General features: G+C 36.5%; 1 protein-coding gene across 4 annotated transcripts in view; it reads right to left on the bottom strand.

The window, feature by feature from the left end:
* Positions 1 to 27,230, bottom strand: part of NLGN4X (neuroligin 4 X-linked) — a 147,030-nt gene extending 119,800 nt beyond the window's left edge. Inside the window, exon 1 of one of the 4 annotated variants that reach the window (XM_015848830.2) lies at positions 26,830 to 27,230. The gene's annotated coding sequence lies outside the window, so the exon portion shown is untranslated. Of the gene's footprint in view, positions 1 to 3,829; positions 4,015 to 22,849; positions 22,999 to 26,829 lie in introns of those variants that run through there. The other 3 variants (XM_015848821.2, XM_015848811.2, XM_015848839.2) reach the window with 3 other exon arrangements.
* Positions 27,231 to 27,314: the final 84 nt, after the last annotated feature.

Genomic DNA, 27,314 nt, shown 5'->3' with positions numbered 1-27,314 from the left:
AAAAAGAACAGACTTATTAGTCACAGTTAGTGAAAAAAAACAAACAACACTTATGATGTCACCTGCAATATTTTCAATATTAAATATATAGAGATAATCAGAAAAAAAATTATGATGATAATCTATTAATGTTTAATAACAGTTACTAGAAATATATATATTTTTTGTGCATATCAATCTCTCATGAAAAATGTCCTTTAATATTTTAAACCACAGAAGGATTTTAGGGAAAGAAAATTAAGGAAACTTTAAGATAAATTAAAAAACAAAAAACTTTTTGCATTATTATTATAAAAATATTTATTTAAACATATGCTATATATGCTCAAATGGAGAATGTTAAATCATGTCACAGTTTCCTGAAATTACATACTATAGACTTTAGTACAAAGTATTATGGAAAAATAGCAACAATGCACTTTCTCATCTGATCCTTAATCAGATTTCAATATTTAGTTCTCACTTGAGCATGGTTTACTTCAAGGATTTCAATTAATGTATTAATTTACCTGGATTTAACTATCTTATCTGAAAAAATGAAGTATTGTTTTTTGTTTATTTTCTACATAAGTAATGAAGATCAGAAAAATACTATACATGCATCAGGCTTTTTTTTTTTTTTTTTTTTTAACAATAGGTAATTCACAACTGAAGATTATACTGCAAATGACATTTCAATTGCTAATTTATCTATCAATAATCTATCCATTTAGATATTTAGACAGACTATCTACCAGTATTTGCCAATTGTCTTTTCTGGGAGGACTACACTGAGGCACTAGAATTTAAACTTCAAAACATAACATGCAAAAAAAAGTTACTGCAAATAATTTGTGTTTGTTTGAAGACTGCATTAGCTCACTTCACAAAAATCAGGATAGCCACATTTATGCCACTGTACATATTCTACTTGGATTGCTTTTTGTTTATTTGTTTCTCTTAATGCACCAAGTTGATACATATCATTTATTCGTATTTTCACTATCTTCATCACTACAGACAAGTGCTTTAAATGATTTCAAAACAAATTACAGGTGAAAGAGCGAGAATATCAAGTAATCTTACTATTCTTATAATAAAGCCAGCAAAGTTACCATTTCTGAAAAATTCACATAATGTATTTTTTCACTATATAGAACTTATTAACACATTACAAATACTTCTGCAATAAGATGACAAATGTTTCACTAACTTGCACAGCTTTCAGAGTCCAATTACCTGTTATTTGTTAGTAGGACAAACGTGACTTTCAGATAACTGATGATGTACAATTCTCACAGAGTATATAAACAAGTATATATACATATACACAAATACAAAGATAGACTCTCTTAGTATGTAAATATAATTAGAGTGACTATAAACAATTATTAGCTCTTAGTAATAAGGATCCTAAGGACAGAGAACCAAGATTCCATCTTTCACATCAGAATGTTTTCATATCATTCAAAGATACCAGGTTTTGTACTTAACTTTTTGACCATAATAAAGTGTAAATGAAGTACTACTGTCATACACTTCAATCTTAATCACACAGAATAATTCTTGCTCTATTTTTTTTTTTTTTTTTTTTACTTAGTACAGCCAAAATACTCATATTAAGTGCTACTGATTTCATACAGCTGCAAACACAACTCTCAGTCCCATGTAACTAAGGTGATTACCTCTAAAAACTGGAAGTATGTACCTGTGGTTGGATATGTCAATACATGTATTTCAGTCTGAAAGGAACTACTACTTTAGGAACAGTGAATCAAATACAATTTTTTATGATTAAAAAATGTGTGAAACATTCTAACTAAACTGTGAAAGTGTCCATCTGGACACTGACGCTGGACAGAAAACCTGGCAGCAGTGTACATTTTCATAAACACCCTTTGAGGAATCATGCTGAAGCTTGGGGCATTCTTTGTTCCAAACTATGGCAATGTCTTAAATCTATCCATATGACAGTGTCATTTTTATAGGAGATTTTACTGTTCACGTAGATTATGCCAGCCTTTTCAATTCTCCAAGAGTAGTAGGTGATAAACCTAGGACATAAGAAATTAAGAAGGCTTTAAGGAATGGCTGGACAGTGAAAATCCACTAAAGCTCACACAGATTCCCATCTCAGAAATGGATTATTTATTTATTTATTTTGAGTCTTAACAGCTTCCTTCTTTCTGTAGGAAGTGAACAGTGCTCAACTCAGCTTTGCTGATGGAGATTACATTTATTGTCTCTACTTTGTAGAATAAATAGAACTAAGAAAACGGTATTTGTAAAATAAGTTTTCCATGTTTACTCCCTACACCTTTGTACTTCCCTTTTCACCTCCAGTCTGGCTTATAGATACCATCATTCTTCTTGCCAGATTGACGACTAGATTATTGTTTAGACTATGTATCTTCCACTAAACCATTCTGCTCTTACTGTTCTTTTCCATTTGCTCCTCTCCTTTATAATTTATCTGCGTAATAGGCAATTGCTCTTTAAAAGAGAACTGCAAATACTGCACTTCTTTTCTACCAGTATGCTCTTGGGGAAGTATATATGTACATGTCAGAAGACCAGTAGTCAAGTTGTAAAATAAAACATGGAAGTCTTCCTTTTAAAAAGTTACACCTTTTCTCTATGTTTTGTAACAACTGATTTTTTTTTTACAAAAAGTCTAATATAAATTTTAAGGGAATTTGGCAGTCCTTCTAATCTTACTTCCAGTGCAGAGACTGTAGGTATCTTAAATCCGATGGCACTGTAATCATTTTAGTTTTAAAGTTACTCTATCTCAGTTTAATTATTTGGTTCATTTCCTAGAATGATATTAACATTAACTTATTTTATAAGTAATGCAAGAAGCACAACTCAAAAACAACAAAAGCAGATGTTCTGTCAGTGTATTTTCAGTTATTTCAGTCCATACCTGAGAAAAAAAAGCTCTGTCTCATGGGGAAGCAAAAATAAACAAACAAACAAACAAAAGGGTTGGGTTTTTTTGTGGTTTTTGTTTGTTTGTTTGTTTGTTGTTTGTTTTATATGATTACCCACTCTATCTAGCCATCCCCAAGATATCTGACAGGCCTTCACAATACCCAGTTACAAAGTAGGATTATTTATTTGTTCTTTGATGTTCAGTTCTATTCATTGGTCTGGCTGGACTACGGTAACTCTGGCAGGGGCAGTTAGGTTCATAATGTGACAAAATATAGCATTATAAATACAGTCTTAGCAACATTAAATTCATCTTTAAAAGTGTCCACTATAATGATTACACATTTTATTCTATTTTATATATTAGTAGGAAAAATAGGCATCCCAAATGGTAGAAGACCATGATTCAAAGACTGTGGGCTTTCAGCAACAAAAGAAAAATAAAAACAAAAAACCACAACCACCCACTTTTGTATAGTATGCAGGTAGTGTTGACTTTCTAAGCAATCTAAGCAATGAGTGGTGGTAAATTACTGCCTTCACTTAAAACAAATGTAAGTATCATATAATGAAAAGGCTAAGAAATGGATCTTTGTCTTTGCAGGAATTCTATCTCTGACCAGAGAGAGGAAATCAGCCAATAACAACAACAACAACAACAACAACAAAACTTCTGCAGGGAGCTGTTTTTTCAACATTAATGAATAGTAGCGCATCAGAAAAAGTGGAAGTGTCTCATCTACGCAGTCTCCCTAAATATTTCCAGCTGTATTCCTTGTCTTCAAGCAGATCAGAAACATACAGTAGAACTCATGTTGCTTCTTTCTCTCTTTCTCTCTCCCTCCAACATCATAGTTTTCTCACATTCCTCTGCTTTATCTCCTTCAGCTTTAAATAGTTACACCTTTGAACCTACCTGTGCCTCTGATCTTGATTTCTGCCTGTCCCATAAGGATCTCCTTGTGGTAGTATATTCAAATAAAGCAGAAAAAGGCTGACACTCCTCTGAAGTCAGAGGTGAAGGACTGAATCCCCAGCCACAAGCAACTACAATATCCCACAGAACAGGTGGGTGGCTTCAGAGATAAGCTACAAGAAAAAGAAAGAATAGGAATATATGAATCTGTGCAAGGTCTGCAAGATCAGGATAAACCCAAGCAGAGACCAGAGATGAACAGCAAAAGTCAGTAGAATAGCCTAACATAAATGGCAATCAGAGTCTGCTCCTCAGAGAAAACAGGCTCCTACCAACCGCAATACCACAGAAACTGAAAGGATGAGGCCATCGCCACAGGATGCATTCCAGGAAGAATGAAGCTCTTCGTAAAGCACAATGGCATCTAGGAACAAGTGACGTGAATTTGCAGTGGTACATATTTTTCAAAATAGAACTGACATTTCTTGAAAAATCTTGCCTTCAAAAGTATTTAGGTACTAATCTTTTCTAATAAGACTGGAAAAATAAAAATTCATTTCTCGCGTGCATTGCATTTGAATTACCAGCTACCTGGATCAAAATGAATATATAATGTATGATAAAACAAATTTAAAAATCCTAAACAGAAGAATAAGGGTAAACATCTGAATACAGTGTAATACATGTTTCGTTAGGAAATTTGACGATTTTTGCATTATCAATAAACTAAAATTTTAAGGCTTAAAGAATGAAAATATAATTTTAATATGGCTGCAAACAAACCTATTGATTAACACTGCAGTTAAAAAGAATAATGATATGGGAAAAAAAAAACTGCTGAGGGGCAAAAAACAAACAAACAAACAAACAAAAACAGCAAAAAAAACAAACAAAAAAAACAACTCCAATAAATAAATAGATAGATAGTTAGATAGATAAATGAAATGCAGGCTCGAAATAATGGTGCTAGACAGGGTCTGGTTTCTAAAGCAAAAACAAAACAAAACAAAACAAAGCAAAACAAACAAAAAAACCCCCACAAAAATCAGCTTTCTGTAGAATCTGCAAACTGCTACTGCAAGTCAGGAAGAATTAAATTCATGAAGCCTGAGCTCAGGACAGTAATACACGTAGCAGAATTGCTGATAATGCAGAAGAGTGTGATTTGCTATGTTAAGAAATTCTGAATGGTATACGGAATGACAAATACCCTTAGAGGAACTCCAAGACAAAAAGTGGCAATGCCAGGAAAGAGCATAAGATATAACAAAAATAAAAGACATAAGAAAGGCTAAGTCTAAGGTCAAAGAGAAGGGAGAGAGTGCCAGTCCTGTGTTAAAAGAAAAGCTTGATCCTATGTCAAGGAGAAAAGAAAAGCCAAGCCTGCGATTAAGGAGGAGGAGGAAAAGGAGGACAAGATACAGCTAAAGGAATAAGGTAGGAGAAAGGGAGGGGAAATGAGAAATCTAGAAAAAATCTAGGGGAAAAAAAAAAAGAAAAGGAAAGAAAAGAAAGAAAGAAAAGAAAAGAAAAAGAAAAAAGAAAAAAACAACCCCAGATTAAGGACAAGCCCAAGGTGGAAGGAATAGATTCCATAAAGAGCTTCAAGATCATGCTGAGACATACTGAAAATTAAAGATCAGTTGAAACAGCAAGAGCTCCACATAATAACCCTCAAGCCTGTCAAGGTACAGCTTTCAGAGGTAGTGGATAGAGAACCAGATGAACAGAAGACAAAATAATCCACCCGGTGGCACAGAGTTCAGATAATCTATTCAGTCCTCACTTCAAGCATAGTTAAGACTCCTTGGGCCTTTTAATATCATTTCTACGTTTCTGAAAGTAGCAGCAAGAAATGTGCTGAAAGGCGCTTAAACAGCTATTACAGTAAGGCTCTTGCTATGCTCAAAGTAATGTTGACTATTTGTGTCAATTCCAAGTTATTACTGGTAAAGCAATTACCCTTGATTAAATCATACATGCCTCTCTGTGCATAAGCAAGCTCTGATAAATGTATCTGCCTTTCTCCCATACGATTTTTTTTTAAGAACATAGGTAATTCACAAAGAAATTCTCTTCAAATGTTCACAGCTTGAAAGACTGCAATGAAAATTCATTCAATTTAAATTTATACATTAAAATCTTCTCATAAATGATTATTTTTTTTACCCTTACACAACTTTTCCTACGTATCAGGAATAATGATTTGCAATCACTGAACAGTATAGTTGTAAGCCACTGAACTATTTTTCCTTCTTGCTCCAAAAAAAATGTAGTATAAGGTATGAGAAATTTAAACACAGCAAACAGACTGAAATCTGAACACCAGCACTTATTTTTTTTCAAATGTAGCTGCATAAATTTTCATTCCTATATTATCTAGACATTTTCTCAGCAGACAGAGCATGCATAGTGAAGCCAACTAAGGAAAACGGAGCTACTCCAATTCAATCTTGACAAGCTGGCTGCAGACTTTTAAGTGAGATACCACAGCCTATGCGTTCTGGAACTGATATAAAGCAGAGTCTCAACTAGCAAGAATATCTCTAAAAGTTCTAAGATTTCCTTATCTTAAAATTGAGCTTTCAATTTACGCTATGAAATTAAAATCTTATTAAACCAAATTATAGAATCCATCCTACTTATACAGCACGTTTGAAGCAAATGTTTGGAGAAAATCTTTTGGCCTGTCATGTCCCCAAGGGTATCTTCAGCCCCTACCTGCCTGTCCAAGACCAAGTCCTGATAACTTTCCAGAGAGAATGCCTCCCAAGAGCCCTGCTCTACCCCAACATGGAATCATCCACTGGCCCACCTCTGGTCCCCAGAGAGGTGCTTGGTTCTGAGGCTGGCTCCCTCCTCACTGAGTCTGCTGGTGGGCCAATGGGATGGAATGGGATGCTAAAGCTCCTGAGCCCCTGAGCCTCAAAGAGCCACCAGCCCCTTTGGTGCTGTGACACAACCACATCAAATTCACAACTGCAAGTAAAATCCTCACATATAAAAAAATAAATAAAAAATAAAAAATAATTTAAAAATAATCAAATTTAACTAGACCCATGCAGTGAAGTAAATGCAGAGCACATCCATTTTAAGATAGTCATCATTTCCTACAGCATAATGGTCGAACTCTCGTAATCCTAAACCTCTGATACATTTTCCCCCAGCCAACTCCATGGAAACTATGTAGTTTAAAAAACAAAAATCTCAAACAATGCAGCACAATAAATTCACACTATCAATCAAGAATGGAAACACTACTCACCACCAACATTTTTATAGCATTCTTCTGTTGCTGAAACTTTCCATGTTTCTCTCCTCAAACTTAGTAAAACCTCCATGATAAACCTAAAAACTGGATTGCCTAGGCTAGTACTCCAACAGCTTCTTAAAATTACTGATTCCACAGCAACATGAATTTTACTGTTGTCTCCATCTCTTCCCAAGAAAGGTCTTTAGTTTATATTTATTTATTGCAATAATATATCTTCAGTACTTTTGACATGAATGAGCCACCTACTTAGCTCCTCTTTCTGTGACAGAGGTGCTATCTCTCTGTTCAGTGATCCATTTGTGGCTTTGGATTTAGTCACTTAGGGAACGGTTTTCCGCATTCAGAACATTTTTTTATTTTATTTTATTTTATTTTATTTTATTTTATTTTATTTTATTTTATTTTATTTTATTTTTATTTTATTTTATTTTATTTTATTTTATTTTATTTTTAAGTACATCAGCTGATGAAATGAGTGATGTTAATTTTCTTTGCAAACCTTACTAAAATTTGTGATTACCTAAGTGAAATAATAACACAAGGTTGAGTATTAAAAACAAGGAATCAAAAATAAAATAGAATAAAAATTGCCTTCCAAGTCCAAGTGTTCCCACTGATTTTGGTAAGTTATTTCCTGTTTTAGATATATATAACATAGTAAATAGAAAATCTTTGTGATGGGTTAGCTCTGGCCAGAAGCCAATTTCCCACCCATCTGCTAGCTCATTCCCCTTCTTCACAGAGATGGTGGGAGAAATTAGGATGAAAAAACTTGTGGATTGAAATAAAGGAGAGAGAGATTGATTACCAATTATCATCACAGGCAAAACAGATTCAATTTGTGGAAAATTAACTGGAATGGGTGCTTGGTTGTCAGCCAACGCTAATCCAGCACAGTCCTCTAACCATATTTGGTTCAGACTGTACAGGGATAATGGACTATCCAAGATTGAATGTAGAAGAGTATCGAGGCTTTTGTGCTTTAAAGTACTATTAATTTTCATATTCTTATTTAACAGTTTTGCACAAAGATAAACTTCCACCTAAAATGTATGCATTATTATTCCATTCCTCTCGGTGTCCTGAAAGCTACAAGTATAGGAACACAGACTGATAGCTTGCAAATATGAACAAGAATTTAGCCATAAAACCTAAAGCAAGCTATAGAGATAAGTGAGACATATTTATACAGTATTAATATTAGCTTGTTGAAGTAAAGGAACATTGACATTACTTCAGTAGTTCCTTGCTAAATGCAGGTGAGTCCTATTCAAAATTTAATAATGGCTTAGAGTAGAAACAGAATTTACCAATGACTTTCTGCTAAATATTTCTAAACCCAAACATCCTCAGATATTGCACTGCAAATCAACTGCCTTAATTCAGGACACCTACAGTAAGAGTTTAGATTAATGACATTTTGAAGCAGACTGTCACTTTTCATTACACAAATTCAGCTTGGAGTGAAGGTACTGAAGAAAGAATAATAACATCTACATAAACAGATGAAAATGAATTTGCAAAACTGCAAGAAATATACAGAGGTGGTTATCACTATATCACAGTCTCTGACCATTATACATAATCCCCTGTCATTTACGTTGACATTTTCCCTTCTTCTCCATCCCATGCCCCTTCTTCTTCATAAGGTATTTAAAAATTTATTAGTTCTAAGCAGTTTTAACTGGAGTAGGGGTTATCATCATAAGATATGGATTGACATGAACACATCCTTCACAGACTACATAAATGCCATCAGGTAAGTTACATAAAGCTGTTTAGACTGGTTGAGGCTTAGCATTGATAGCATGCTGTAAAATGTAATGCGAGTGGTTCCATTTGCCTTTTTTAAAATAGACTTTCTATTTGTTGAGAGGAAGCAACTAAAATCCACATCATTTAGACTATACGGAATGTGCTTTCTCACCCTTCTTTTTCTCAAAATGATTGATGAAAAGAATGAACAATGTTATCACAAAGACAGCTTAGGATAGTGCTGGGAGAGAAGAGCACAACAAACTCCATCATCCTGGAAGAGTTTAAAAGAGGACACTGTGGCAGACAGCATTCAAGTATTGATTAAATAGATTAATCTAGATATTATTTCTTAATCCAAAATTTAACTGATGGAGCAGATAATCCTGGAAATCATTTCCAGCACATGGAGGACAAGAAGGCAGTCAGGATCAGACAACTCATGCAGAAGTCATAATTGATCAATCTGATAAACTTCTGTGATGAAAAGACTGGTTTGGTATTCAAGGGAAGAGCTAGTTATATTGTCTACTTTGGTAAAGTTTCCAGAACTGAGTTCTATACAACCCTTGCAGAGAAACTGATGAAGTATGGGCTGGATATGCAGACAGTGAAATGGATGGAAATCTGGATGAATGTCTAAATCAGTAAGACTGGTGCTGGCACACAATATTCTAGAAGACAGTAACTAGCATTGTACCCCAAGGGTCAGTACTGGGTGTAATCTTGTTCAATGTTGTCATTAATGACCTGGATGATGGGGCAGTGTGTACCCTCAACAAGTTTCATTACACAAAGCGGGGAGGGGCATCTAATACTGCAGAGGATTGTGCTGATATCTAGAAGGACATCAGTAGGCTAAAGAAATGATCCGTCAGGAACCTTATTACATTCTAAAAGGTTAGTGCAGAGTCCTGCATCTGGGGAGGAAAAACCCCAGACATTAACACATGCTGAATGCTGAGTGGCTGGAAACAAGGCCTGTGGAAGTGCACAAGTAGACAAGGAGAAAAGGGACCCTGTCTTGACAGGAATATGACAAATCTCATTCGCTTATCCTTAGGAGAAAGTAAAGAATGAGCAGATTAGATGGAATTTTTGGGGGGACGGAAAAATAAACTAGGCTTTCTCTGTGATTGGGAACGGACCTACAGTGCAGCCTCCCTCAGATCAAGTATTCTATAAAAAGATGAATATGCATATTAATTTTACATTTGATCCTTCACCCACAGACCACAGAACTGAAGATTCTATCTTTTGATCCTAAGTCAGATTTGTATCTGTCTGATTCCTTCTTTCCTTCATTTTCCTTTCTCTCTCTCTCTCTCTAATTTATCCAAGGATACTACCAATTAGACACACTAATCCTTGTCTTAAGTGTGATTCTCACTATTATTGAATTTGCCCAGTTTTGCTGTTTTGCGTGGTTTTTACTGCTATCATATTTGTCAGATTTGTGATTTTGTGTACCTCTCACTGTTGTAGAATATCAAGGAAAGTAAACTGAATAAATTGTTTGATTGTTTAATCTTGTTACAGACCCTGAGTCATTAAAGTAGCTAAGTCCAAGTGGCTCTGTAACTGCATGACTCTGCAGATCTGGGAAATCTTTCACTCAAAACTAATAGAAAGGACATACCTCCCTCACAACCCACCAAGTGGGACAACACACTATACTGGCATTGTGGATGGGATGTGACATCAAATTAGGTTTCTTCACAATCACTTTTATGTAGTCTAGTTGATCAGAGACCACCCTTGAGATGGCAACTTTTTCATGCCTGTGTTTTAGAAGATTCAGGAGACTCTGAGTGCCTCAACATTTCCATTTGTCCCTATGCATACACTAATGAAGAGGAAATGAGCATAAAACAAATGTGATGTGTGACTGTTTCTGTGAAACAAATGCATCACTCTGGTTTGATGGCAGTGGTTGCAGCTCTTAGTGAGCATGTGTTCATCAAGGTGTTCATCAGAGATTTTTTTAAGAAATTTTACTCTGTCTGTACGTCACCTTTGACAATTATTCATAAGTGTATGTACTGCCAAAATGAAATGACATGAATAAGCTGTGGTGATGAAATGAAGGATATCTTTCTCTGGTAAGGGAAGAGTTATGAAAGTCTGTTAAAGTAACATGATCAGATTTTTGAGTTGAATATCTGATTGCAACTCTACATTCCATTTGAAAATTTGCAGGTCATGTATTTATATCAACTGAAAATGGTGTCACAAACATAAATTGATGATTTTTTTGGCAATCTTGAAACATATTCTCAAACTCCTTTATCAAAACGAAAAGCATGGCTGCACATTCTTCACTGCTCAGACTACTGTGTTCAGCCAATGTGTCAAAATGCATACAAATTATTTGCAATCACCTGAGTCAGCACTGCATAGCACTGCCCCCATTGTGCCCTGGTTTCACTGTACACAGCATTAATAGTGCACTGACGGTCTGAGTGTTGTTGAGAGATGAATGTGTGCCTGGGGCCACTCAGTGGGGAAGAGCTGGCAGGGACAGAAGACAGGCTGCATAGCAAGCTGGGCAGCACTGCATGCAGCCCCTGAGCCACAGGTTGGACATGCCTGCTAATCAGAGCCCCTCCCCCACCACAGAGCCTGGGTCACTTATGTGTTTTGAGACTAGTCCCTACAAATTTCTGACAAGTCCTTGTCAGAAGGGTGGACTATTCCATGGGTAAGGAATTGCAGAGAAGGACTTGCTTGCTCACTGCTGTCAGTGCCTGGAATAGCAATAAGTTATATCTTATGCTGTTGATTACAGGTCATAACCAAAACAAATTTATGATTGTCATGAGTCCAGTTTCCTCACCCCCTTTACACTTACCTGTCTGAGCAGTCCATTGCTTTTCCCTACCCAACTGTTACTTGGAAGTACAGAGATATTCAAGACTAAGTTACAAATAAGTTGACCTGTTACTACTTCAGTTTCAGAAGTCAGTGAAAGACCAGAGTTGCCAAGTGATTGATCTAAAGATTTCTGAAATCAATAAAATTTCTTATGAAATCAGCAAACTGAAGAATTCAGTCTAAGCATCCATATCTCATAACTGCTGTCTCAAATGAGTCTGCAGTCTTGTACTGGCCAAATAATTTTGGGAGGAAATTCTGACAGGACATAGCTAAATGTACAAAATGTTGCTACTGAAAAAAATTACAGTTTGTACCTAAAAACATAGTTTTGACATTAACTATTACAAATTTTCCAATATATTGTTAAAGATAAACATACTTTAGAAATCTCTCACAGAAATGAGAATCTGCTGCCATCATGAAAAACATAAGGCAAATTTTACCTCAAGAAGCTGTAAAAATTAACAATAAACCCTAGCTATAGAGTTATATAGAGAAACCGAGAGAACTCTGAACAAGCTGGTATTTCAAATACTATATTGTAGTACTGTGCAAAGACAATACTTCAGGTCACAGAAGCTGAAAGTCAGAGAACTTTTCATTTGATCGAAGTGCCCAAAACCCACAGGGCTGAACAGTAGTAATTAGATAGTGCTGGTAAGTACATTGAGTCTAGTTAAGCATGTAACTTGAAGCACAGTCCTACACACTGTTTGTAGTTGCACTACTCTGAGTACACACAGTCTCCAAAAACATATACACACGATCAATATTAATATGAAGCTTAATAATAAAGTGAGTTTACATCAGACAGCTAAGTGGCCTGATTTCCAAAACTCTGAAAATTTAATACTTCAAAATACAGTATTGGTATCAAACCCAGCAGCAATAAAACCCTTATATTTTTCAAGCACTACAAACTATGAATACTGTGTGTTATATTTCAAAATTAACTGCCTATTTATAGAAAGCTTTCTGACCAGAGCTAAGTATGTCAATAAAGATACTCTGCATGCAGTTAACCTTTTTTTTTTTTAATACAGTGTGTATTCCATTAATACATTATCTACGTTACATAGAAAAACACTCCAGTTTGCAGTTCTTTTTTATTCTATCAATCTGCTAAAGGTGCAATTGAGACCCACATCTGAAAAAGTGACAGATGCCTTTGTAATCGTTAGCTGATAATAATTCAATAGCCCAACCTGCTCAGTTTGTTGTTGTTGTTGTTCGTGGTAGTGTTTTTGTCAATACTACTCCTAAATTTGCATTATTTTAGGAAAGGTCTAACATTTTTTTGTGAATATTCTCTGAAGTTGCAAGTGAAGTTTAGACACTGAGAAAGAACTGTATATAGAGAGAACACAGATCCTCTTCCTTTGAATGAGATTCTTGTTATGTAACCACTTTCAAACATGCAAATACAAATTGTCACTATCTGATTATCTGCGCACAAAGAAATTCTGCTTACTGTTTCATTCAAGAATCTAACTGGAATGTATGCCCTCACAAAAAAAAAAAATCTCCCTAGCTGGCATTCAAGTGACAGATGTTTGCAGAAAATGAACTGCTACAGAGAGTTGTGGGGTTTTTTTTTCAGAATTTGAGTTTGTATTTCTTTCTTTCTTTTTTTTTTTAATCACTGCTTTTGTTAAAACAAAACAAAAACAAACAAACAAACAAAACAACCCACAACACCATTCATAAAAGCAACTGACAATTATCAAGTAGACACATTCAATCTTTTGTTTGGCAATAAAACACTAAACAAAAGAAGAACTGAAGCATACATACGAAGTTGTATATAATTTGAACAGTTTTCATTTGAAAAACAATTTTCTAATGTGCCTGAAGTGAAATTCATTTAAACTGGAAACTTACATGAGCATTTTCCTTTTGATATTTCCAGCAACGCCACTGTGAACTTAGTCCTCTAAGTGTTCAACATTGCACTAAGCCACGTCCAAAATACAGTCACCTTCATTGTTTTCTGTTTAGCAAAAACTGCAAATGACTAAGAGGTGAAAGTTAAAGCCCCTAAGCCTCAGCCACCATAAAACATAAACACCGAAACTATTTCTAAAAGACACTATTAAAAAATATATATAAATAAATAAAATCATCTTTTAAATTCAGAATAATAGAAGACACTGAAACACTGCCTCACATATTTTCAGCAGTATGTCTCAGAAAGAATGCACTGGTAGATAACAAACACATCAAAAGCTCTTTTACTATATCCAACATAACCATGTAGATTATATGTTTCACATGTAACTAAAAACACTGAATGAAAAATATAGATGGAAGAATGGGGCTACTTGATACCACTAAAAACACTCATCAAAAATTGTGAAAAACATGCCAGCCATCAAAAGTTCAAAAAGGAACTTTTCTTTTAAAGAAAGACCCTGGCCTACCAGTGGTATTCAAGCATATTAACATCCACAAATCCCACACCTTCATGGAAAATTGTGTTTGAAAAAGACATAGATGGTCAAATACCAAAAACTCTATTGCCATGAGAACAGCAGTCTACCATATTAAAAGGTGACCTGTAGCTTTACATAAACAGAAACAATGATGAAGAAAGCATGTAAGGTATCTCTGCCACAATTATTGCACTAGAAATGAGTATCTCAGGCAAGGCCTTAGAGCAGCAATGACAACCACATATAATCTGTTGTTAAAATATGTTAGCAGTCCAAGATCAAATTAATATTCACCGACTAGAATTCACATTATCAAAGCATTACTTATAAACACTGATAGCAAGTGCTTTTTCTTTTTCTCTTCCCCCCCAAAAAAACTGCAATGAGAATCTGGCTAGTTTTAACACAGTGTCTATTTCTTTGAAAGGAGACCTCTGTGTTATGAGCCTTCCATATGGAGAACTAAGCAAGATCTTTCTGAAAAGACTTTAGAAGAATATTACTGCATATACTTTTAATGACTCCATTAGGGGTTTAATCTGGTGACTAGTATCTAGACTGGAGGAAGTATAGCAACTAATAGACTTAATATATGGAACTAAAAATATATTTCTTCCTAGCTCTCTTAGTTTGTGCAATATATTAAATATATATTTCATAAAAGTTAAGACACTCATTACTTTGGAGACACTGAACACTTATACAATTCACAATGGGAAATCCTGTGACAGCCCTGCTGGAATCTTTCATCCACTACTAAACACTGAGCGAGGCATACAGTAAAAGAAATTGCTGGGGGGAGGCTGCCCTTTAAAAAAAAATTTGGTTAGTAGATTGCTTTTTGCTCTTTTTTTTTTTTTTTTTTTCTTTCTTTTTTTTTTTTTTTTCTGTTCTCATGACAGAAGAGTCCACAATCCATACAACAGCCATTTCTCAGTTTCCTCAGTTCCTAACAGCCAACCTCTAAGAGTAAGAAGTCTAATGTATCCAGCCATGTGACAACAGATCTCATGACCTGAGAGTAGTTACTTGGACTGTTAAAAGCATCTACATTCCTTCTATGTATAGCATTTTCTTGAAAAGAAACAAAAGCCAGGCTCAGAGGTCTGAGGGAAAAATAAAATAAAATAAAATAAAATAAAATAAAATAAAATAAAATAAAATAAAATAAAATAAAATAAAATAAAATAAAATAAAATAAAATAAAATAAAACATTGAACAAACAAACAAAAAAACACCTCTGCTACCATTGGGCTTAGTATGGAAGACTGATTCAGATGGTATCCAGCTCCAGAAATTCTGTAGGCATTGTTGTTTTTTTTTTTGCCATTACAAAAGCCAAAAGCATCTAGGATAACTGTACTTCCTGCTGTGCTACCTTAGTATCTAACGAATTTAGCCATCTGAACCTACATCATCATTCCTCAAAGTACAGCCTTCGGAACAGAGCATTTCTGGGAATAGCACCAAGATCTGACAGCAATCCCTGCATGTGTTGTTACTGCCTGTGGCTAAATTTTGTATTTTGGAATACCTTGAGGCATTGGGTAATGTGGGCATTGGGCAATTCTGGGATGATTTAAAAAGTCAGAATACAAATGTATTCTGGCAATTAGTGCTCGCTAAATACTGTCTTAGGAAGAGAGGAATCCCTTCCTTCCAATGGATACATTATGAAACACTACAACTTGTCACAGAACACAAAATTGCTACGTATTTTAGAACAATGAAAAAATAAGGATGGGTTCTAATTATACGAATAATTATGCTGTGACACTGTCTGGAGTAAACTAAATGAATTAACACTGCTTTTTTTTTTACTTTTTTTCCTCTTTTTTTGTTTTGTTTTGGTTTGGTTTGTTTGTTTTGTTTTTGGAGAGAAAGGAAACAAAGCTATGTCTACACCATCCTAATTTTCTGAGCTCTGATTTTAGCCTTATGTAATCTAACAGGGTGTTTTGATTCTTGAATACAAGTTATGGCATATTTAGCCTTATGTACCCTAGCACTCAGCAACCTTAAATGCCTCCAATTTGCAGATCTGTAAGCTTCCCCTAAGCCACTGAGGCACTGTCCGGAGACTGCACAGACTTATTTTTCTCTCGCTCTTCCCGCATTCTGTGTATCATGTTGCTCACCTCACAATCTTGTAGTTACAGATCCTATTAATTTTGTTATGGTAGGTAACTGTGAAAAATTCTATAGCTAGAGTCAGAATTGCATCTCTTTTGCCCATCCTCCCAACTTCATCTTTCCTAATATTTTGTTTTGTACATTTCAGCTTACAATAGAGAAAATGAAAATGTAGTGCACTGCAAAGTAGTTGATGGCCATTTAATTTATTAATTATTATTATCCAGTAATAAATCTTGCAAGTCTTGAACCTACAGATTATTGTACTCTAATAAGTACTAATAGCATCAAAAAAATAAAGGAAGCAACTATTTAAATTTTTCACATGCTTTAGAATAAGGAGTACTAACACAGAATCACAGAATGGCCCGGGTTGGAAGGGAACTCCAGGATTATGAATCTCCAACCCCACCACCACAGGCATTTAATGCTAGACCAGGCTGCCCAGAGTCCCATCCAACCTGGCCTTGAACACCTCCAGGGCATCCACAACCTCTCTGGGCAGCCTGTTCCAGCACCTCACCACTTTCTCTGTGAAGAACTTCCCCCTGATATCCAACCTAAATCTTCCCTCCTTCTACTTAAAATCATTTCCACTTGTCCTGCTGTTATATATCCTTTCAAAGAGTTGGCTTTCCTCCTATTTATAGGCCCCCTTTAGGTAGGTACTGAAAGGCTGCAATTAGTGAATAAGTATGTCAAAAGAATCCTCCTAATTTTCATTTTTCCACTTGCTGCAACAGAGAAGATCCGCCCAAGGCAAAAAGCTCTCCAGGGACTCCTTGCAACTGCCACTGGTTTTCCTGGTCTGACTCGTGGGAGAGTCTGCCCCTCTTCTCCTGCCTCACCTCCCCACCACAGAATTGCAAAATTGAGTATTTCTGAGGGAGGAATGGTATGTGTTTCTGTGTTTATTTTTGTGTTTGCTTGTTTGTTTTTTATTTTATTCACTTTTTTTTTTTTTTTTTTTTTTTTGTCAGTCTAGATATCTGAAAACCATTTTCTTTGCTACAGAATATAAGCCAAGTTGAAATAAAAAAACACAAGGAATTAATTCATTTGCTCCTATCTCTCTCCCTCTCCCCACTCCTCTCACCCTCAATAAAAGAAAATTCCTCAGGATTTATGAAAGAGTCTGAAAAGCACATAACAGTCTAGACAAAACCTATATTATTCTTCTTTTTTTTTTTCTTTTTTTTTTTTTCATTTTTAACCTGTTTCTGTATCTTAAAAATGTTCATTTCTGAAAATAAAGACAAAATATTGCTCTTCAAAAACTGAGCTCTTTTTCAGCCTAACTTTTTATCAGTCTTTTCTAGCAAATTACTTTTAAACTATCTCCTTACACAAAATTCAGTGCTTATTTATTCATAGAAAGTATGTACTATAAATAATCAATCCTAGTGAATGTCAAAGCAGAGAAAGAAATTGGTATAAGGTAATAAAGTAGGTTGTAGAAGATTTTTTTTTTTCCTACTCCATTTCATTTTTCATCCTCCTATAAATGAAACTTCTACTTATCTGAATGCATACTAGAAAAGTTAACATGGATTTGGAATTGCAAACATTCCCACTTGACTTTAAATTCTGAAAAACGTAATCCTCCTACTTAAGAAGAAGAATGATTTAATAGAGACAAATATAGAAGAGAATTTTATCTCACCACCTCCTGTCATTCACTTCTATCCTTGTCTTAACTTTTCAGAGTAACACTGTCATGAAGGTTATTGCAGTTACATGAATTTGTGATGGACCATTTCACACACATTCAGTAGGGTGAACGTATATGGCTCACTGGTAAACAATTTGCTCCACCAAGAACAATTTATCTTTTGTTGAAAAGAGGTACCTGGCAAATTCATTAAATTAGGAGATGTTAGCTGTAAAAGAAAAAAAAAAAACAACAAAACAATCCTGAAGTATGACTTTTTTTTTTATACGCTAAATTAGTACTTCCAGACACTCAAATAGCAGGCACGGTGCCACTAAAGGCAACCGTATAAAACAATGTAAAAACAGTGATAATAAGATCTTAGTCATACTTCTGATCGCTCAAATACACAGCTGACATTAAGTGAAGAAAAATGTCTCTCGTACACATTTTATCACATTATGGGCACAGGGTGAGCTTGTTTAGTAAGGACATGAAATGAAGGTTGGTACTCTGCACAGTCTGAGGGAAAACTGATATATTCTGGCTGCTTTATGTCTCACCAAAGATCTACTATTTTAAAAGAGAACATTTTGGACTGGAAGAGGTACACCAATTTGTTCCGTCTGAAAAAGTGAACAAAGAGAATATTTGTACCTACGGAATATAACTTAAGTGTAAGCTACAACAGATTATGTGCAGAAACTTAATCAACTATTACCTTAATATCTTTGACTGATTTATATGAGTAAGATGAAGAAAAATTTTCCCCCCACATACCAGTGACAGAACCATCAAAACCCACATACATTTATAAGCCTGTGTGTATATAATCCAAAGTAAATTTCTTCACATTGTACATGCACTTCACTGCAAGACTAATTTCTCTCAGGAAATGGAGGTTAACAGTCACATTTGTCATGCTGGAAAAACAAGCAAGTAAACAAACAAAAACCTACAACAGCAAAATATGTTTGCAATGAAACAGCAAATATGATTTATTAGTAGATAAAAATGTAATAAACTCAAGAAGTTCCTAAAAAGAAATGTACTTGGGGATGATAACACTGCACATTGCTTTATTAAAAGAAAAAAAGAAAAAAAAAAAAAGTGAGATTTAATGTAATGTGTTTTGTTTGAACAAAAATATTTTCACAATTTATTCAGTAAAAAAAAAATAAAAAAATCTTTCAAGAGTTCAACCTATATCCATGCAAAGTAGGATGACACTGAGCATCAAATTTTGTCCCTGATCAATACAGTAAACCTATTTCTGCTATATTGCACCTCCTCAAATAAAAGCCAAACTTTCATCTTCAAAAACATCAGTTCCTCTTGTAAGCCTGTCTTGACTGATATCCTGCTACTGAAGGCTCTCCAGAGTCCAGTATTTGAATTGTCACTACTCTACCTTCCCTGTTCTAGTATCTTTACTGTCCCTATCAGTCTTCCCTTTTCAACCTTCCTTTAGTGAGTTTCCTGTTTCAAGACTTCTCCAAATGCAACTCCATTCTTATCTCATGCTATTCCCTCTTCTTCCATTATCTCCTTTTTCTTTGACAATTGTCCATGTTATCCTTCCTTTAAAACTTGTAATCTATCCCCACCATACTCCATGTTTATTCTCTCTATGAAACTATGAAAGGCATCTTGAGGACATAATAATTCTGGTAAAGATAAACAACAAACCAAGCTAGGGATGGAGGCAGGGAGGAGAAGAAGAGGAGGGCAGGTATCATACGGGAAACATTCCTCCCTCATCTTGCATAGACAGAAAGATCACCTCATCTTAGAAGTCACCGCTCCATTCACTGCTTACCTTTTAGACTTTTGTTGGTACAAGATGACTGCACCATTAACCCACTACACTTCAGTAACATCACACCTCTGTACCAGATCAGGGCAGACAAATCATTGCAGCATGCCTTTCACAGCTCAGTAGGCTAAGAGTCTTACTGGCTCTTCTAATTCACTCTGTCTGTTCATTAAACGTGTGCCAGCTGACCTGCATAATCAGATTCCTAAAGCACTATTTTTGAAATGTCATCTGTAAGTAAAAATGACAGCAAACTGATATAAACACTAAACATTTATCTTCAAAAAACAAAATTCAAGTGCAGTTCAGATACAAGGGCTTGAGAAAAAGCAAGACATAATAAATGTAAAATTAAAGAAAGTATTTCCTTAATTGTTAATCTGCTTAAATGGAAGCCACTAATTCATCTGCTCATTATAACTTCTTCAGCTAAACAAAGTACTATCACAAATATGAAATTAACATGCCAGCTCCTACCTGACAAGATCTCCTCCACATCCAAGATTATCATCCAGTTTCAACAATTGCTAATATTTAATCTGCCAAAGCCAGTGGACCAGCATCATCTGCTGCCCCAGTTCTCCACCTGCACACTGGAAACTACATACATCAAACAATTCTAGCTCAGGTAGCAGATCTACTGCTGGCTGTGTTAATACAAGTTCACAGCCTCGGGCACCACAGCTCATCTGTCCAGTTCTACTTCTCCTCACTCCACTGCGCTTTGAGAACTTACCTTTGCTTTCATGCAGATGACACAAAATGCAGCAGTCAGAGATTTCAATAATTACATTATTGATAAGTATATATTTGGCTTGGAAGACTCCAACCAGCAAATCAGTGGCTACGTGTCTGACTGAGAAGCAATACTCTGCTTTGATGAATGCTGTCTTGAAGCAAGTACTGCACTGAACCATCTGCTCTGAAGTATGGGTGAAGGGAACATCCCATACAAGAATAACTCACTAGCTGATGCTTGGCTGTTGACTGCCAAACAGCATTTCATTGTTGTTTGAATCTTTTTGCTTATAAACATCCCATGAAATTCAGGAATAGTCCATAGTTAATATGCAGTAGCATTAACCAATTTGAGAGAGTGCGGGTAATGGCTGATAGATCCATGATTCTCATGAGCTTCAACTCTTCTACCACTCCTCCTCCAAAATCAAGAAGGATTTTTTTGTTTGTTTTTTTCCCCTCAAAACTTTCTATAAAATAACATTGAATTCTTTAATCTAGGAACAGTACAACTGAAAATCCATTGAGACAGAATAATATAATATTATGACAAAGGTAGTTAAAGCAAAAAATTGCCTTTTATTCACAGACACAGTTAATGAGAACTCTCCATGGAAAGGTATACAAATGGGATCTCTGTACTCCATCAGTTTTGTTACCAATAAATACACAGCTTCTGCTGGAAAACAAATCAAACAAAATTCAGGCAGAAATCACAGAACACAAGTCTGTACATCCATTTGTCTTTGCAATCACCAACAGAACATGAGTTGAAGTAGTACATACTCCTGCATTATATAGCATACTCTTCTTGTGCATGTAGTCATCTGCACCAGCAACTAGCATTACAAATAAGGTACAGAGCTACACACTTTCTCAGAACATACTGATTTTTATTTATTTATTTATTTTTCTTTAAATAAGGCAATTTCATGAGCAGAACTTAACATACAGTTGACAGAAAATTTTTAAGCTGTATGACTTCCTCTGTTCTATGCAAATACAAAATGCTACCTACTCACAAGACATGTCCAAAAGCCATTTGAAAGCAACAGAAATCTTTGCACAAAATCCAACAAACCTTGGTCTAATAACACAAATCTGTTAATGTTGTGTTAATCTTAGGTCTGCTACACAAATCTGTTAATGTTCATGATAAATGAAATATCCACTAAGAAAATGAGTAAAAATCTATCATAAGTTAGACAGCACATGGCTTAAATCTTAAATGGTCCCATACAGATAAAGTACTGATTTTGTTTATTCAAAAATATATCTGAAAATCTCTTACAGATAATCGGTAAAGGTAAAATCATGAATCATATCTCTAAACACAAATACTTTTGCTGTATTATGTTCAGTGGGGATGACCCACTGTTGCTATCACCACTGCTGACATGGACCACCAACATCCATCCCTGACATCATGGGCCAACATCAACCTGGTAGGCATTACTTTCAGAGCAGCCTTCACAGAATGCATTTTTTTTCTTTTTATCTTTTTCCATTTAAAACAAAACAAATAATATTTAGAGCTAATTAACAGTACCAAAAGTTTGAAATTCAGCTCCTTAAAGGTCACTACTAGACCTGTAACAGACCCAGAGAATAAACATTATGTATCTTCAAGGCAATCAATTTATTAGACAACTTCAAGCAACAGTGGGACAAATGCCTGTTTATGAATTTCCTCTTCCATATCTGGCTATAGTAAAGTTATTAAAATGACAGTGACTTCCTTCCCTTGGAAGAGAAAATAGATGCCTTTTCTCTGACCTTATTTGTACTGAGAAGCAGCAGGTTAACTATTTTTGCCTACCACATTCAACAAAAGCAAATCTGAGAGAGACAGTTTGAAAGCAGTTTACTACCAACAAAACACAAAACTGTAGACATACCTATTTCATCTGCTATCTGTTACAGGAATACATGCAAGTGCTTTAGTCTCAATTATTTGTATAATTAAAAATCAACATTATTTTTCATCATACATACAAATAAATTCAATCTAAAGTAAATAAAGTTGAGTTAATTCAGTCTACATATGAAATCAAATCAGCCAATTAAGATGAAACTATAATTGGCTGTTGGTTAATTTAGGAAAAGAAACAAAAATTTATTCAGAAATCTTTCATTACTAGATTAAAAGAATCAAAATTTAATATGAGTCTGTCACAATCATTGCAAACAATAGAAAAGAGTACTTTTGAAGGAAATTATTTGAAAAATGGAACGATGAGAGCTACATACTGCTCTTGTTTTCGGAGCAATCTCATTCAGTCCACTGTGCTACTGTCTCAAATATTTTTCCTAACAGAACTGCCATTCACTTTTGAAGCGTACCTCTCTTGAAAGGCTCAACTTCTCCATTAAAGTTGAGAATCTCAGTGAGCCCATAAATAACAGAAGAAAGACAAGCATGGAAAGTCCTAACCCTCTACTGGAGCTAGTCAGTAGCACCCACTTATCAGAATAGATGGTATGACTCTAAGTGGTGTGTGGGTTCAGCACAGAAGACAGCAGAACGAACAAATCATACATTGTGACATCAGAGGCTACAATTTATTTTTAGATTATTACCATACAGATGTGAACATTCCGAGCTGGGGACCGCTCCAGCATGTGCTAATGCATTTGGTTTGCATTAGCCATGCTTGTGGCAAAGCCTCACTGCACATCTCAGGAAAAGACAGGCTGCTTCTATTCAGATCCTCAAATGAGTTTTGCATGCAAAACACAAAGTAACCGTGCTTCACATACATCATATTTTTAATGAAAATATTCAGGGAAAAAAAAAAAATCCCCACTAGTTTACAGGGCTTAAAGTGAGATGAGCTGGCATGTAATATCTTCAGAATAATTTCCTCCCCTTTGAATCCAACCACTACAAACTGCCTATAAATTGTATTTTTCAATTTTCTCTTCTCTAACCTTAAATCAATTTCAGGTTGTGAAAAGTTGATTAACATTGTGCCTCATCTCAGTTGAAATAATTTTCCAGGCGTATTACCTATAAAGCTTGTTTTTCCTCTGCTAGACAGCAAGGCCTTATCTTGTGTGTCTGTGTTTTCAGTGTTTTGTCTTTTTTTTTTTCCCCAATCCAATCTGGGGACTACTATAACAAATACAATGAGAACTAGAGAACTATTAAAAGGTGACAGAGTTGAGTACATAACCCTGTCAGATGTGGGGATTGAAATGGCTCAGAGCATAAATGCTTTACAAACATTGCTTGAGTGCACCTGAGTTGAACTGTGACAGAGGATGGCTGCAGTTGGACATGAGACTCACATTGATCTGTGCAGCTCATGTTTATGTTTTGTTTTCATTAGTGGTTTTGTTTGTTTGTTTGTTTGTTTGTTTTTTAAGACTTAACAGATTTATAACCCAGTGCACACAACTAACCAATTATACTTATGCTGAAGAGCTCTTGAACCTTGATGACAAGTCTTCAAGTGACAGAATGACTAAATTATATGCTGGTTACTGCATGATGCTTATTCCTGTCCTACCCAGGTGGAGCTGTTCTTTACACTGTGTGATTCAGCCATCAAATAGCAGCACGCGTGTTTGAAAGGCCAAGAGGAGGCTGTATTGAGAATCTGTCAAAAACAAATGTGCAAGCCTCCATGCAGCAGTCGGTAAATGTTCCTTGAATCAGCCTTTTGTTAAAAAATCATAAGTCAAACAAATCATTGTTTCTGTATGATACATGTAATACAAAGCTTCAGTAAACAGCATTTCTTTCTGCCTCTTGCCTTCATCTCCACATGAAAGATCTTCAGCCAAAGGATGCATATTAAGATCCAGATCTTTATCAAATGTAATATTTATTATGTGAATAAACTGCCCAAGAACATAGGTTCAACTAAAAAGACGGTCTTTGAAAAAAAAAAATGATAATAGCACAGCATCTTCAGTAAGCCTATCAATTTAACCACTCTTCCGATTTAATCCAGTGTGTGTGTATTGTTCAAGCTATGAGGCTTGCTTTCATTTGCTTTCATTGTTATGCCTTCTAAAAACTGAAACTTCATCACTAACCACCACATTTACATGAACAAGAGAAAACAACAGATTTTTTTTTTCCATTTACATATTTGTATTATTTCTAGATGTCTGTGACACAGCACCGCACTGCACTTTAAGACAGCAGGTGAGTAATCACTCCCTCCAGAAATGGAGAAGAAAGCAAATTTATTTTCTTTCTGCATGTATGCTTTACAGAAGAGACCAAGCTTAAAGGCCACTAAATTCAAAGAGGGGGAAAAAAAAATTAAACTAGACATGAATCAGAATCCTCTTGAGGAGCAATGCGTTTTGGATGCCAAACTGAATTTCAGTTATAAGACCTGGTGTAACTTAATGGGCTGTACTCGCAGACAGCATACTAACAATAAGTGTGTCTTATATGATAAACAGGCATAAGAACAGAGAAAAATAACAGCTTAACTGATACACGACACAGTAATAATTTCAAGATGCTAAGAACAATTAGATCAAAAATTAAGTCTTATTTTATAACATTCTTAGAAAATAACATGCCTCACTAGTTTTGAGTTACCAGAAACTGCATGGCACGTTTTCATGTTCTTGTCTTTAATGATTCATTGGAATATGATTCATAAGGCAGTGCATACTACCCTCTACTCATTACTATTAGCAAAAGAAACGTGAAATGCGCTGCCTAAACACATACTCACTACATATCACTTATTTAGATGTCTCTATAGGTGCTATTAATTGGTGCAATATCAAAAGCATGGTTTGTAAGGAAAAACAAAAGAAAAAGACATATGAAATTAGCTCAGTGCTACAAAGCAAAGTTGGGTTTTCGTGCAGCAATCAAAATTAATTGAACTAATTACTTCTTTTCCTGCTGTGATAGAAAATTAGTTTGTTTCTTTACTGTTAAATTTATATATTTAATAATCAATGAACATTATTTGTCCCATGGAATGTAGACTACAGCTCTTCCATTTATAAGAGATACGCAAAGGGGTCATCAAATTTATGTTTTAGGAGAAGAAAACACCAGAGATTTCCATTTCGGTATGCTTGTAAATCCATCCAGTTATGCTTTGTTCCCTAAGTCACCTGCTTCTAAATATACGCATATAAGCTGTCGACATTATCAACCACTGAAAACCAGAAGTCAGTCTGGAATTCTACAAGCATTGTATTCAACATTTATCAGTCATGACAAAAAATAATAATAATAAAAAATATGTCTGTATATTTTTGTGGTTTATTTTTAAATATTAAATATCTAAGCACACGTATGCACTGATGCCAGCAGTCCAGACCAGCAGCAGTCTACCCACACAGCCTAGAGATGCAAAACACCCGAACACTACAGCTCAAACGGCATCATCGTTCCCCGCTCTGCTCTCTGCCACCTCCGAGGCACTCACAGCACTGGAGGTGAGCCCAAGCGCTCCCTCACGCTCCAGCCCACCTTCATCAGATCGCGGCCCCGCACCGACCCGCTCCGCCTGACGAACTTTCTTCCCCCCACCTCTCCCACTCTGCCCCCAAGAGCCGGCGGGCACCGCAGCGAGGGCGGCGGGACGGCCCCGGTAGCGGGCGCGGGCCCACACCGCCACCTCCTGGCTGCGCCCCGCCACCGCCGCCGCGTCCCCACAAACTTCTCGCTCCCCGCGCCGAGCACCGCAACCAGCCGAGCTCCCCGCTCGCCGTGACGCGTGCCCTGGACAAATCACGGCAGGACGGAGGGGTCCCTCCGCGCCCTACCCGCCCGACTCTGCCCGGGGTGGGGGAGAGGATGTGCGGGGGAGCGGGTGGCTCGAGCAGGCAGCCAAAAGCGGCGCTGCGGCGGGGCCGCCCCCGCTCCCCGGGTCGCTGGGGGTGGCGACGGTCTTTCCTCGGGGAGGGGGCGCCTCCCGTCGACAGCCCCCGCCACGTCCGCCCCCGCCCCGGCTTTGCGGAGAAGCCGATTTACTGCCGGGCGGGGGATGGGGGGGGCGTGCTCTTTTTTTATTTTTTTTTCCCTTTTTTTCTTGTCTTCCCCCTTCTCCCCAGCCCCCCCTCCGCGCTGAGCACACTGCTTCTCCCCAGTGCCAGTCCCCGCTCCATCACGTGCGGGAACTCATGCCCATCACAAAAGCGGGCATTTTGCCCGAGCCCGGAAAGAAGGAAAGAAGAAAATAAAGAAAAAGAAAGGGGAGGGGGAGGGGGGGGGAAATGTATAAAAAGGAAAGAAATGGAGGGGGGGTGGGGGGGAGAGAAGATGAAAGAAACAAATATATATATATTTAAAAAAAAAAAAAAAAAAGATTAAAGAAAGAGGAGGAAAAACCCACCGCGGGTGAACCGCTTAATCCAAGACGAGCCAAGATCTCTAAAGGGCCGCCTTCCTCTCTCTTCCCCCCCATCCTCCTCCGTCCCCTTTTTCCTTTCTGTGGCCGTGGCGGCGGCGGGGGAAGTGGTTAACCAAAACCCGACGTGTTGGTTTTGTGTCCCCCTGCAAAGCACGGCGCACACAGGGCACGAGGCACCGCTCTTGCTCCTCTCCGCGCTGGCAGAAAACTGTGGCTTCGCTCTTCCTCTCTCTCTCCCCCTGTACTGCAGATATTTTTTTCCCTTCTCTCCTCCACACTCTTCTGTTTATTTGGCTGTAAGGCAGAGAGCTACTTTGTAAACATCTCACACAGAACCCCAGAGCCTTTCCAAATAGCTGATTGCAGCAAAATGCCTCCGAACAAACGATGGTGCAAGGGGACTACTGGGGACGAGACCGAAGAGGATAAAAAAGAAATAAAATTTGCATTATGAATAACACATCTAT

The sequence above is a fragment of the Coturnix japonica genome, chromosome 1, assembly GCF_001577835.2.
Source record: "Coturnix japonica isolate 7356 chromosome 1, Coturnix japonica 2.1, whole genome shotgun sequence".
In the NCBI taxonomy this organism is placed as follows: domain Eukaryota; kingdom Metazoa; phylum Chordata; class Aves; order Galliformes; family Phasianidae; genus Coturnix; species Coturnix japonica.
The sequence above is the reverse complement of the archived record's forward strand: the minus strand, read 5'-3'. Positions and strand labels throughout refer to the sequence as shown.